The sequence below is a fragment of the Mytilus edulis genome, chromosome 2, assembly GCF_963676685.1.
Source record: "Mytilus edulis chromosome 2, xbMytEdul2.2, whole genome shotgun sequence".
In the NCBI taxonomy this organism is placed as follows: Eukaryota; Metazoa; Mollusca; class Bivalvia; order Mytilida; family Mytilidae; genus Mytilus; species Mytilus edulis.
The window spans coordinates 14,512,165-14,528,006 of NC_092345.1; the positions used below are offsets into that span (position 1 = coordinate 14,512,165).

The window sequence follows — 15,842 nt, forward strand, 5'->3', positions numbered from 1 at the left end:
CATCTGTCATATTCCTGACTTGGTACAGGCATTTTCTGTATTTGTACTTTAGAGATAATTTCGTTCCATTGAATCTGATAAATGACAATACATATCATCTTACAGGTTTGAAATATGGATGTGTGTCTATAATTTTTCAATGAAATTTAATATGAATATTAACATTGACTGGCATCATCAATTAGCAAATTCTAAACTCAATATAATGCAAAATGGAAAACACAATCCAATCACTCAAAAAATATTTTATATTGACTATCAAACATAGCTGGAATTGTAAACAAGATACATCATGTGTTGAAAAAATACAATCGAATACTATTTATTAATTGAATTAAATTTGTAAATTGAATACGCCAAGAAAACACCAACACATATATATAAAGACATACAATAAAATAATAATAATAAAAGAATAGATCAACCAATCTGAGTTCAACTTCCGAGTTATTATTATATAAACATGTGGACCATGATGTTTTTTTTTAAATATGTGGACCATGATTTTTTTTTTAAATGTTAAAAAATTCTGAAAGATTATAATATTGTAATCCATCAGAAATATACATTTTTAAAAAACATCATTAATTTTTCAATTTAAATAAACAATTTTTTCTTCCTTTGAAGTCTTCCGCATTTATCAAAATTATTCGAAAGATCTAACAGTGTAGTATGGGCTTTGCTCATTGTTGAAGGCCGTACGATGACCTATAGTTGTTAATGTCTGTGTCATTTTGGTCTTTTGTGGATAGTTGTCTCATTGGCAATCATACCACATCTTCTTTTTTATAGTGATGATTATAATGTTACTGATTTTAATCAGTTGATCATGATATAAAGTTTCCATAAATATTAAAAACTTCCATATTAGTTAAATCTGTAACTTTAATAACCATGATATATTTATAATTGGTATTGATTGAAAGTCATCTTTCAAAGTAGTCATATCTTTCTAAATCATTTTATGTTCATTTTGTATTTCCCAAAGCACTTGTTTTTTTTAAATTCACTTGTTAATCATTTTATGCCAAATGAACATTTAGAAAGGATAACGGTTGAATTGCATGATAGAAAAGTCTTAACAATTCTAATCTAACTTAAATGAAAATTCAAATCAAGTCAAAAGAAAAATTATCTAGCGAATAACGATTGTGTTCTAAGAGCATTGAGGACCCAGTAAAAAATCAAAATGATAAAGTCATACCAAAATAGGACTACGATAATCTGTGCCTAGAACTAGAAAATTCTTTGTATTTTGCCTAATTCAAAGTTTTTTAGACAGTGTTTATAAAAAACTATCATTGATATTTCATGCCAATAAAGAAATATAAGCCAACATTATGCCAACAAAATGCCAACGTATTAGGTACTTATCTCCACTGCTGGTGGACGTTTCGTCCCCGAGGGTATCACCAGCCCAGTAGTCAACACTTCGGTGTTGACATGAATATCAATAATGTGGTCATTTTTATAAATTTCCCGTATCACAAACTTTGAACTTTTTGAAAAACTAAAGATTTTCTTATCCCAGGCATAGATTACCTTAGCCGTATTTGGCACAACTTTTTGGAATTTTGGATCCTTAATTCTCTTCAACTTTGTAATAGTTTGGGTTTATAAATATTTTTGATTTGAGCGTCACTGATGAGTCTTATGTAGACGAAACGCGCGTCTGGCGTACTAAATTATAATCCTGGTACCTTTGATAACTATGATCAATATAATTTAGTTTTAACATACTAGGAAAAGCATCATATAAAAATCTTTAACTAAAGATGCAGGGGAATCAAATGTCAAACTTTTCACTTCCTTACAGTCTGATTAAAACGAGCTCCAACGGGGATAGTTTAAATCATACTGACTTTTATATAGACATTATTTCAGGATGAAATAAGGTATAAGAATTCAATTATTTACTGGCACCATGGTCGTTTGTGGATAATAATTAAAAATACACTGCACATACTTCTACTACCTATTTACTTAAAGAAAAATCAAATCCGTATTGCATATCAATTTATGTTAACTTTCAGTTTTCCATGTATAATAATTATTGAAACATTTTCAAAACTTTTCTGAGAGAAAGGGATGTCATTTATTTACTGCATAAATGTTTGTTTCATTACATTCTTCAATCAAAAAATGGTATTTTACTTCACAATTCCGAAAGAGAATATGGAGAGAATGACCATACATTCCAATATGTTGGCCTCGAGCATCACAGGAAAGACATTGATTGTCGAAGTGAACATTTGTTGCAAAAAATTGTACCGTTGATATTAATAGAAAAGTGTCCCTTTATTGTCACAAAATGTTCTAAATGGAACATATTAACATTACAACAAAATGTTCGATTTGTGATTCCAGGTAGATCATTTTCCCTGGCTAATCGTATATACCTTTCAGACATTTTACAATTTTTGGACATATCACACAATTACAACTGCATCGTTCATCATTGGTAACTTTGATGTATTGATGCAAACAAAGCAAGGACCCTTGCACTAAGTTAGGATATGTATATTCAAGCCAAATTTTGTGTCTGTCAAAATATATTTTTATATTAGAATATGTGAATGTTATAATGATGTCATATCTAAAAAAAAATTATGAAAAATTGAGTATGAAGTTTTGAATCGCAATACCATAACATTTGAGTAAGATAAAGAATAGTTATGAAGAAAATCTAATTCATTGGCACGGAATAACTTTTTTATTTCTTTACCTTTAACATAAAAAACTCTTTTTCGGGAAGATAGATGACTTCACGACAAACAATAGTGGTTTAGAAACTAATCCATATTGGATACATATTATGTTTTTTGTAATTTGTTTATTTTTTCACGGTAAACCTAATATCTAAATATTTTGAATTTAATAGCTTATTCAATATTTCATTGGTTGAGATACTTCAACGTGACATTGCACAAAGCTACATATTCCCTTTGAGTATCATAATACAAATATCATATGAAAATAAAATCAAATATCACATTGAAAGAGTTATTATGACAACAAATCATAACTACATTGACATATGTTGTAATATTTCTTGATTTTCATTGTTTTTTCATCAAATTTTAAGTATGATTTAAATTGGAAAAGTATGTGCACACCAATTAAACATTTTTATATTTAGGGAGATTGTTTTAATGGGTTTAATAAAGCCTTTCTTGAATTGGTTTGTTGTTTCTTAGCTGGAAACGATGTTTCCACAATTGAAAAAATGATGAAAAACTGCATAAATTCTGAACATTGTATTTTCTTGGGCCAAAACGGGGCCGTAATGTCCATATTATAGTTGTATAAAGAGACACACCACTGCCCCTGAAATTAAATACATAGCTTTCTCTAATTTTATCAATCGAATACACAGAGCACTCTAAGAATCACAAGACGAATTATCAATTATTTCAAATCGAATGTTTTGTTGTAAAAATGATGTTAGTTTTTCATTTTACATAATACCTCTCATTTAATCAAACGTACTAATCATTAAATTGAAAGCATGGCTTTGGTATCTTTTGTCATATTTGTTTAAGCTTTACATAAATGAATTTAGAATTGATTTTGTCTATAAAAGAAGGTTAACTTTGTCTTAATACTTGTTATTGCTTCATTAATTTGAAACATGAAATTTTCATCATATCCAAAATCGACCAGATTGAACTATTGCTTTTCCTTTTTATCTGTTGAACTGTCGGCCTTAATAAAACATTCAATGGTCTGACTTATTGATAGTTCATATATAATTTTAACCATCTTTAAATTAAATTCACAGACTACCATTGTATTCAAAAGAAAAAAACAAACACATGATAAATAATTATGTTTGTCGACCTTCTCAAAACAATGTTTGTAATAATAATATTACCTCTTTCCAAACCGTGTAACAAACAAGAATATTTCTTCATTTAACTGCTACCCACAGGATACGCTTTTTAACATATAACAATCACTGACAGGTATTTTGGGTAAGTAAATATATATCAAACGAACATTCAAGTAGCTATATATCTACGATCGCAAAAACATCCCAACCATTGCCTGACGGTGACAGTTAATCTAATGTGGTGTCGATTTCAGTCTTTCTTAAAATAGCAATACACAGTTAGGATAGTGGTTTCGCATTTTTGTCATGTCGGATTTTTTCAAAGATGAAAAATATTGTGCAATACTATTCATTTTTCGAGAGCTGATGACTGATTAAGCATTGAAAACAGTTTTTTTTAGGATCATCAAGATTATATTTTACATGTTTTATGAGCTATTTTCTGTATTATTGTCCGTTTTATCATATCTCGACCGGCCATATGTCCAGAAATTTTTGTAATGTTTACACACATTTTTACACACGATTTTTTTCACGCAATTTAATTTCGATTAGTTTTTTAGTTTATAAATTCAATTAATCAAACGTGACTGCATACAAATACAGATATTTCGGATATCATTAAACAAATTCGTATAGGCTTTAAAACATATTTTTTTCTTGAAAACATTTAGTAATTTTTCTCTATTAGTCATTTTTCTAATAATTCTATTAAACGTGTCAAAGGAGATGTAAGAATTATTATTAAATTTATAGCAAAAAAAAGTGTTTTTATCATTATTCATTTTCACCCTCAATAATGACCTTTGGTAAGATTCTACATAAGAAAATGACTGTACCAAGTCAGGAAAAAGTTGTTATCAAATGTGTTTGAGCTTTTGATTTTGCCTTTTGATTACGGACTTTCCGTTTTGCAATTTCTTCAGAGTTCGGTATTTTTTCGGTTAATTTACCTTTTATCGACTCGGATATACAGAAAAAACAATATAGTTCTTACCTGTTCAATATTCATCAATTTTACCCTGTTTACGTGAAGGTTTATATTTAGCTTAGATGATCATTATTATAAATGCTCATTTATGTATGTGATTAACGCACGAATTCTTTCGCTTTGTTAGTGACTGTTTTACAAACGGATAAGCATCGTCTTTTTTTATTTAATGGAATAAATGATGATTAATCATGATGTAGGTCTTCCATTAATTATACACAATGCTTAACAGTTATTGTTACTAGTTTATCACAACACGAAGAACATCGTTTCGAATGAAAACAAAATCTATAAAACTTCAACGCACAAGGTCAATAATTAGTACATTTTAGAGAATTGATATCTTTATTTGGAGTAGGGTTTAAATAGTAATTGACAATAAGATAAAGGAATTAACGCTTAGTAATCCTTAGTCCTTTACAAAAAAATGTTTTTATCATTTTTTTTTGGTGATGGAAGTTATGGTAGATGCATAAAATTAGAATAGATGAACAAAAATAACGAGGATAATGTATGAGAAACAAATGGTATAATACTTTTGTTGTTGCTTATGATTTAAAATTGGATTTAATATTTAATGTTCTGTTAGGTTTAGATAGCTTCCAAAATTAAAATAAGGCAATATCATGTTTCGATGACGAACTTTACTTTGAGAATTATTTACGAGTCGTGATTATTATTATTACTTTTTTTAATGACATTATCTTTTTTAAAATGTCTTTTCAGGTGATGTATAACAAAACAATTTTTATCTAATAGAATTTCATCAGATCATGAAATTCCAATTGTTATTGATTTCGTTTGAATAAAAGCATCATATATACCAAGCTTAAAAACCTGTATGACAGACGCGCTAATGATACTCGATTAATAAAAACTTAAAAACGGAAAATTATATATACGAAATTGCAAGACATGGAGGAAAAAAATTTGAAACGTTTTACCAAATGCAGACAAAGTTATCTAGTCCTGAAATGAAATTATATTTTATGATATAAGACAGTCTCTCGTGCATTACCAGTTTTGTGCTAATTGAAACCATTATATACTTTCTAATATAGAAAATATATTCACAGTCATATTTACAAGATAGTTGCTGAGAAATTTGGAGACAAATTGCAAAACATAGATATTATGACTTTGAAATTTCAAATATTTTCATAAATATGTATTTTATTTAAATTATTGACATTGAAGGAATAAAATTTGCCATTTGGTGTGTTGTTTTCAACATTTTCTCGTCAGGTCCTTTTAATATTTGATGATAGTTGTTGCGAATGAAAAACTATTTAACGACATAATGTTTCAGTAAAAATTTTGCTCACAAAATCACAAAAATACTAAACTCCGATGAAATTAAAAACGAAAAGTCTCTAATCAAACGGAAAAATAAAAAGCTCAAACACATCAAACATATGGATAACAACAGTCATATTCCTGACTTGGTACAGGCATCGATTGATGTTCAAATGTGAAAATATTAAAGATGCTTACCAAAGTAAACCGACACACTGGCTTTATATAAAATCTGCAGAAGCAAAACTAAAAATTGTGTGTAAAATCTCAGAAGCTTAAAAAAACCCACATACATGAAATGTATGAAAAAAAAAAGTAAAAACACAAAAATACTGAACTCCGAGGAAAATTCAAAAAGGAAAATCAAAAATCAAAAGGCAAAATCATAATTTAGTTAATCAAAGTCAAAACTCAACTATGCAAAAAAGAAACCTAACAAGTAAAAGAATGAGAGAAAGAAACCAAAGGGACACTCAAATTACATTAGTGAAAGAGAATTATTCATTACAAAGGAAAAAAGCGAAAAACCAAAAAAAGACAAACAAAACCAAAAAAAAAAAAAAAAAAATTAAGATGGAAGCAGCGATTGATTGGTTGATTGCTGGTGTTGGACGCCACATTCAGCACTCAGGTTAAAATTGTGGAGGTAATTTTTTATTGTCGAAGACGATGAAGTTCCCCAAGAAAACCACTGACCTTCGGTAGGTAAACTAACAATGTAGTCAACAAGGGTCACAGTCGAACGCACCTGCAATCTACAAGATATTGTAGTTGAACTATTTAGCTTATTTCGCCACTCAGGGCCCTGACGTACCAACAAGTTCGTAATACTCCGTATTTTTACTGGGAAAGCCAACGTATCTTTAATGGACCATTGGACTAACTGTCGTTGGGGAACAAACACCCAGATTCTATTCAATTGGGTATTAAATATAGGGATGGATCAGTATGTGATCATAAATACAATTTATATTTTGAATAATAATATACAGTGTACATAGATCAACCATTTCTAGACAATCACAATCATTTAAGTCTATGACGCGACTTGTCTAGACTTACGTCAACGCATCTGAGACCATTTAAAATTAATTCTCAAAAACTAATATAATGTGTCTCAAAATGTCAAGTACCTCAATAAATTCGAAGATAATCTTATGTCATGGATTTATGATTTTTAATTCCATTCTAAATAAATGATATTAGTTAATTGATAGCATGCTTGATTAAAGACTACAAATAAATCTGAAATAACATTCGTCATTACGTATAATGAATGTCCTGATGAGATTATACAGTAGCAGTGAATTGTAGCTTTTTAAAACATTTCGCTGATGCAGAAAATCATACGAGATGTACGATTAACACCAGAGGGCAATAACCCTTACAACACAATAAAACAAAAGACAAAAATTCTTTAAAAGGTAGAATATCTTCAACGATACCAGTCTTACAATTGTGTACGCCAAAACGAGCATTTCGTCTACATTAACTCACTTTCACGCTCGAAACAAACAAGTTTGGCGCCAAAGTACATCCGAAGTTGAAAAACATTTAAAACCAAAATGTCAGAAAAGTTATGTTTGATATTGCTAAGGCAATCTTTACCCTGCGATAGAAAAACCTCAGCCGCATCTGTTTGACTACACTTAGCATTCAATTAAAAAATAACACAAATAAGTAGATAATTATTGTCCATGCATGCAACCATCTTACGGTGTTTATATATCTCAACTTGTACGATTCGCTCGTGTATGTAACAATGTTTTAGATTTTAACGAGAGAAATTTATGTATTACTGAAAAATTATTACACCAGGGTTTTCGATATCACAAACTAGTTAAAACATTTACTAAATTTTATCATCTGTATAAGGACATCATTCGTAAATATAGCTCAACATGCAGACTTCTTATACGTTCAGGTATTTCACATCCAATTTTTTATGAAAATATTCTTTATAAAGCACAAAGGTGTCAGTATTCACCTCAAAAACTAACAAAACCTTTGAATAGACTTATTAAGAAGGGATATAGTTACGATACTGTTGTCAGGTCATTAAAGATTGCATATTTTGGCGTTAATATTGATTCACTTATAGGGTCTTTGCATCGGAACTAAACACATTTATTCAAAAACCAGTTATTGGCATGACACGGGTTATGTTCTTCTCATATATGTTATGATGGTATAATACTAAACCCCTAACGGGAAGGATTGTGCCTGATGTTCATATGATGAAATCATTATCTTCCAGTCAGTTTAATTGAAGTCTGGAGCTGGCATGTCAGTTAACTGCTAGTAGTCTGTTGTTATTTATGTATTATTGTCATTTTGTTCATTTTCTTTGGTTACATCTTCTGACATCAGACTCGGACTTCTCTTGGACTGAATTTTAATGTGCGTATTGTTATGCGTTTACTTTTCTACATTGGCTAGAGGTATAGGGGGAGGGTTGAGATCTCACAAACATGTTTAACTCCGCCGCATTTTTGCGCCTGTCCCAAGTCAGGAGCCTCTGGCCTTTGTTAGTCTTGTATTATTTTGGTTTTAGTTTCTTGTGTACAATTTGGAAATTAGTATGGCGTTCATTGTCACTGAACTAGTATATATTTGTTCAGGGGCCAGCTGAAGGACGCCTCCGAGTGCGGGAATTTCTCGCTACATTGAAGACCTGTTGGTGACCTTCTGCTGTTGTTTTTTTCAATGGTCGGGTTGTTGTCTCTTTGGCACATTCCCCATTTCCATTCTCAATTTAATGCTTTTAAAAACTTTTATACTGAGAAATTGTGAAGTACTCTTTACATCATTTACATAGAATATTGGATGCTTCGGGAAAATTAGACTGGATAACATTGGATTAAATGAAAAAGTTTAAATGTAATAGTTCTAACCATGATGCTGTACTCTGTATGTCTTAGGTTTTCAAATACAAACGTCAATATTCAGGAAGATATGATTTGAACTACCATTCTAATACTAGTTTATGCTGAAGATATGATTTGAACTACCATTCTAATACTAGCTTAGGTAAAAAAAAACATACATTAGTACAAAATATTAGATAAATGTTTTTAGGTCGAAAGGTCTATAGCAATGTTTTTAATACATCAATGCTGCAGGATGGCATCTTAAATGTATAACGTGATGTTTGTTTTCATTTTACTGAGTTTTTTCCCTGGACATACATATAAAAATTTGGAATCCGACAAATTGTGCGTATTTTATTATAATTATGAAATGCTCCAGTTTCCGTTTCTATTTACTAAATAGGAACCACAGTAAGATTTTATCGAGTTTTGCTAAATACGAGAAAAAGCGCAATATAACGTCAATAAAAGCACTAATATGCATCTTAATAACCATTCAGAAACAAAATAAAACATTTGATTAATACAGAAATAAGTCTGACTCAGTTGACTCTCCCTCTGATATCTTCCTTTCCTCTTTTACCCAAAACAAGCATTTGTGGTTGTTCTTATGTTTCATTTCTGGTGGTTGTAGTTGTTTGTTGTTTTTTTCAAATCTACACGAAACCTTGGCAATAAGCTAAATCAGTACACAAAAACAAATGAATTGTGAAAAAATATAGTAGAATTGTTACTGAGACATGTACCTGTGCATTACAAGCTGACCAAACATGGACAAACACCCAACAAACCAGAAAAACAAACAAATACAGAAGATTAAAATTTTAGAAAAAAGAAACCTGCAATAATAACCGGGATCATGGTGATAATACAGTAATCCAGGAAAAAATTCCATTGTGACAATTGTCAGCCTTCTTATTACCCAATTGACATGTGAATTCATATTTGTGTTTGGTTGAAAAGCTTCACTTGATAAACACTATTTATTGATTAAAACACAGTAGTTAAGCGTTGCCCAAATACTGCAACTTCTTACAGTATTATCAAGTTTTAATTCGTTAAGCCTTGAAACAGATATACTTTTCAAGAGAGACAGGACCATTTCCAAATGGTATGACACAAACGTATAACAAAAGTACCAAACTCCGATGTAAATTTAAAAAAGGGGAACAATTTTTGTATATCAAATTTCTACATATATAAAATATCATAAGCCTCATGTTTATAAATAATTATACTCACATTGTGTTTGCAAATTCCTAAAATTCCCCTAGCATTATACTTTGATATTTAAAATGACTATTTAAGTTGCATATTACAAAGTATCACTGTCATAACCAATCATTGACGTAGAATTGTTCGTTGATTTGAAATAAGCTATTTGAAAAGATAATTATCTACCAATATATATTTGGGATATGATCTGGAAACATATATAGCTGAAATAACAGTCTGACTATACCTGCACAGCGTGACACAAGTATTCCTGTCTATAATTAAAAATCAACAAATGATATAGTTAAGCTGAATCTATGATCAATTGCGATCAATTCAAAATTCCTTGTTGACTCTATGAGCTTTTATTTTGCATGGATTTTGTTTAATTGCTCTTAATGTACAATTTTACTTTCATTCATTTAAACAATGATAATAAAAGGTCGAAATGCGAAAACTGTAAAAAAGAGTAAAGGTGAAATATATTTTGGTTTTGTTTTCTTTATTTCTTCTATGGTTTTCATTTGAGTCATGTATATTAAACTAATATTTTGCTCATAATATTAAACAATGGATTTTCATTTGGCTTAAACAGTTATCAAAGGTACCAGGATTATAATTTAATACACAAGACACGCGTTTCGTCTACATAAGACTCACCAGTGACGCTCAGATAAAAATAGATATAAAGCCAAAGAAGTACAAAGTTGAGGAGCATTGATAACCTAAAATTCCAAAAATTTGTTGCAAATAAGGCTAAGGTAATCTATTCCTGGGATAAGAAAATCCTTAGTTTTTCGAAAATTGAGAGAAACGTATAAACTATAACAGGAAAACAAAGGAACAACATAAATGATCAAGTGCAACAACAACAAACGCCAACACAAAAAGGAACGTAATAGTGGATAACAACTGCCATATTCCTGACTTGGTACAGGACATGTCTTACCTGAACGATACATAGTTCTATTTCAATAAAGTGGGCCTCAATGAAGTACACCACTAATTCATGGCCCTATTACTTTCTATGTTAAATTCATCTATTCCAAGCAGGCACACCTCTTTTGTTTTTAGTTCAAATAAAGCGACAATCATTGCATGTCAAAGCAACAGTTCATGTGTTTTGTACTGAAATATTCAACACGCCTTTAATGGCATATCAGAAGAACTGGTTCCCGAACTTCGGATGTACCTAAAACAGGTAATTCAGATCTGACAAACAGACAAAATGTACTTTATAAAATTTGGTGCAGTTTTTTTAATATTCAAAATTATGAGTCACGAAGTATTTTACAATGATAACCAGTTCTTCAACTTTCATTTGATAGCAAAAATACCTAAATATACTATATATTTTGAAAGTTACACTCATGCGAAGGAACTATTTTGTTTTAAATATGTACTACTTTCTGGTATGTGCTTTCTGGCCAGGCCCGAATTAGTGGTGTTACACCTCAAGGCATAAACAAATATTGCGTCAGGTCATTGTTTACCTCGATTAAAATCTACAAACTACGGAGCACTAAACATTCGATTAGTGTGTAAATGACAAGATAAGACTATTGTCTATAGGGTAACAGTCACGTATTTTATAAAACAAGGAGCTATGATAGTTTATCCTAATTCTCAATTTTTAAAAATAAAATATTACATGGCCAGACTAAAGAGAGAAAATAATTATTCTGAATAGTTTGTTTATTATTGTTGATAAAAAAAACTTTTTGTTGTGATTAAATGTCATGAAACAAGAGATATAAACATATCACCGTTTAGATATCTAATTACTTATAAAATGACTTGTATTTTTGCATATATCTTAACAAATCGTTTGATTCTTGCTTCATTCAATTGAGTTTATACTGTAACTAGGCAGTAATTTCTATCATTTATATCAAGACGAATGGGTAAGTTTTATGTTTACATTAGAAAAATGCTTACAATCAGAATCTTCAATTTCAATGTGATGTGTAAAGTAAAATACAATTCTTGAAAAGCTTTTCAAAATAATATTGAATCACAGTATATAAATCAGATTATGCACATTTAGAGGTTTGTCTTGTAGTATTACACGCCTTGTGCTGTCATGATTGCCCAAAGAAAGACCTTCACATCGTAGGTCTTCCATTTGAACAGTTTAGATACCCCTCGGTGTGTCTCACGATAAAACAATTATTATCTAAAATTTAAATTTCATAGGTACATGTTGCAACATCGATCGCTAAGTATGTTGCAAGCAAACTATCCTGTTGTATGGGAAAGTTGTTCTGTGCCTGAAGTGTTAACTTACTTTAAAAATCATAATAGTCATGAATCTTAGAATTAGTTTCATCTTCAGCATATTGTTTAAAATATTTAGGATTATTTAACCTTAACTGGGAAAGTTATGTATAAATTTAAGTCAATAATAATTTCTCATTCTAAGAGCAATGTCATTTAATTTTTTTTTTTATGTTATCCTAAATCAAGCTGTCAATAGACTCCACGTGTACAATTCTGTTTATTTGATTAAATGATTTTGTACTTTCGTGCGAATTTTTTTCTTCTTATTTTATTATGAAATTATTGTTCTAAAGCTAAACAAAATATAAAGATTGCAATATATGTTAACATATACCTTTAGAATATACAAATTTGTACAAGATACGAATAACACTGAGCTCTGTTACAGAAAAGGGCAAGTTTTTTTACATTTATTATTATTTTTCGACAAAGTACAGCATGTAACTTTTATTTCTCTTTTTCGTTAGCCTTTAATTGTGTCAATGATCAGGTTATTTTTTTAGCAGGTTGTTTATTAATCAATATTAATTTCTGGAGGTTTTTTTTTTCTTTGATTTTTTTTTTGAGAACATATCGTTTTCTAAATGTCAATTGAAAGTACTATTTATGGTGTAAATTGTAATTACATGTATTAAGCAATCCTATGCAGTCATACAAACATTGAGTACATTTGTTGTGAAAAGTGGAGATCAATTCAAACCAATCTCGTTTAGATAATTTCAATCAATCTTGAAGAATTCGAGTAGTTAATTCCTCTTTTACTTATCACAATATTTAATTATTTTCTAAATTATATCAAAGAAATCAGTTAAAATCAAAATTTGGGACACTTTAAAAATCGAAGAATGTGTAAATGAAGAAACTAAATAATTAATGTTTTCTCTCAATTATAAAAATCTATGATACAATGATATTATAAGACTTTCCTCCTGCAAAGCATTGACAATTGAGATAGCGATTGTAAAGTGACAATCTAAATACTAGTAGGTAAAATAAATAGCATCTATTTCCGTTGTACATAAGTACCTAATCAGTATACAATGTCTTTAAAATTATCGAAAATTACATAGTATCGTGTTTTTTGCGTCACTTAATGTATTTCTTAATTCTATCTGAAAGATAAGTTTCTGTGAATGATTAATTTCTTCCTTCATGTGGATATAATTATTCACTACAATGAAGGAGACCATTTTATGTTGTTTAATTATATTATGTTTGTCTAGTGCTAGTCGAGTACATTCTTACATGTTAAAAAAACACTTGCCAATAGGAGTAGACTGTGAGTTTCTTAAAAATTTCTTTTTATATCAACGCGATGTTTAAAATTGTCACAGATACATACTTAAATGAAATTTCAATATAAAGTGTTATACCTTATTTGAACACAAAACTTGCTCCAATAGTATCTTTCGTGTGATACTCGCATCACTCAATTTTATAAAACAATGGCGACAGTCACAACAAAATCGAGTCACAAGGAGGATGAACTATATAAGACACATTTGAATCTGTTGTATATGTTAAAGAGTCAGTTAAAACAAGTTTTTAAAATACCTCTCATCATATTGCAGTCAATATGTTTCTGATAAATTAAAACAAAGATCTCTTTTACTTGAATACCTAGCAAAAGAAAAACAAAATTTATTTTCAATTTTCAAAAGAAATACAGTTGATCGTTAACAGTTAATAGTTATCAAAGGTACCATGATTTTAATTTAGTACGGCAGACTCGCGTATAGTCTACGTAAGACTCACCACTGACGTTCAGATCTTAAAAGTTATAAAGCCGAACACGTACAAAGTTGAATAGCATTGAGGACCCAAAATTCCAAAAATTGTGCCAAATACGGCTAAGGTAATCTTTTTCTAAAACATCAAAGTTTTGTAACAGAAAATAATAAAATCAACATGTAATTGATATTCATGTCAACACCGAAGTGCTGACAACTGGGCTGGTGATACCATCGGAGACAAAACGTCAACCAGCAGTGGCATCGACCAAGTGGTGTAAACAGTTATCAAAGGTGTCAGGATTATAATTTAGTACGTCAGACGCGCGTTTCGTCTACATTAGACTAACCAGTGACGCTCAGATCAAAATAGTTAGAAAGCCAAAAAAGTCTAAAGTAGACTCTGCTTGAACCATTTTACCATACAATTCATTTACCATTTTTTTTGTTTATATAACCCAAAATAGTGAACAGGTCTAAGAACAAATTAACTACTGAAATATTTAGACATAGTTATCCTCTCTTTGTAAATCTAACCATATCTTGTTTTCCAAAATGTCGGGTGTTCGGATGCAAATAAAACACGAAACAAAGCCTGTTTCCATAAAAAGTATTTGTAAAATGTAAAATCAAAAGTGGTGGTGGAATTATTGAAAACAAAGCTAATAGTACCGTCAGTCACTTCATCCACAAATCGTTGCCGACTGATTACCATACCCCTCATGTAACCTGAACCGATTACAACCTATCCATGTGATCGTCTCGTGATAATAATTGTACACATATTGTTTTCGGTTGGGACTTTAGTGTCACATTATTATAGAATGAAATTCAAAACAGTGTGACTGTGGCCATTGATTGACACATTAAATTCATCCATTGACTGGGACAATTTACTTGAACGTTTGTCTGTAACGACCACTGTTCACCACGTACCTACGATATACATTTAAACTGTGGGGTCACCAAAGGTTTCTTAACGCCTTTAACTATAAAATAATTCAAAAAATTAATAAGGAATAACCTTTATATTTTGATTTATATAATTGATATAAATCAAAACATCGTGTTATTTCTGATTAGTTTTTCGAATTACTTTATTAAGGTGTTGAGAACCTTTGGTGACCCCATAGTTTAAGTGTCTTTAAAAAGTACATAGTGAGCAGTGGTCGTTACATACAAACGTTAACCTAAATTGTCCCAGTCAACGGATAAATTTAATGTGTCAATCAATGACCACAGCCACACTGTTTTGAATTTCATTCTATTTGTTCATATTTAATTCGAAAAAAATATTTTCGAAGTTCTAAAAAAGTGATAATTGTTTTACGCAATTGTATAGTTATGTCTTGCAAAACATGCATGCTTATTGTTGAAGGCCGTACGGTGACCTATAGTTGTTAATGTCTTTGTCATTTTGGTCTCTTGTGGACATTTGTCTCATTGGCAATTATACCACATCTTCTTTTTTTATATGTTTTTAACACAAAAAAAAACAAATAGTTGTCTCTATTTACACAGCTTTTCTATGTTGTTTTACGTGTTTGTTTTTATCCGGTGCTTAGCATGCCGAAATGACTCTTGTATTTCTCTGTCCTGAATATTCTTGCATTTATTTGTACTGTGTT

At 30.1% G+C, this 15,842-nt stretch overlaps 1 protein-coding gene across 1 annotated transcript in view; it reads right to left on the reverse strand.

Moving 5' to 3' along the window:
* The window catches only part of LOC139511515 (neuroglian-like), a 35,490-nt gene extending 25,094 nt beyond the window's left edge, over nt 1-10,396 (reverse strand). Inside the window, exon 1 of the mRNA XM_071298311.1 lies at nt 10,232-10,396. The gene's annotated coding sequence lies outside the window, so the exon portion shown is untranslated. The remainder of the gene's footprint in view (nt 1-10,231) is intronic.
* Nucleotides 10,397-15,842: the final 5,446 nt, after the last annotated feature.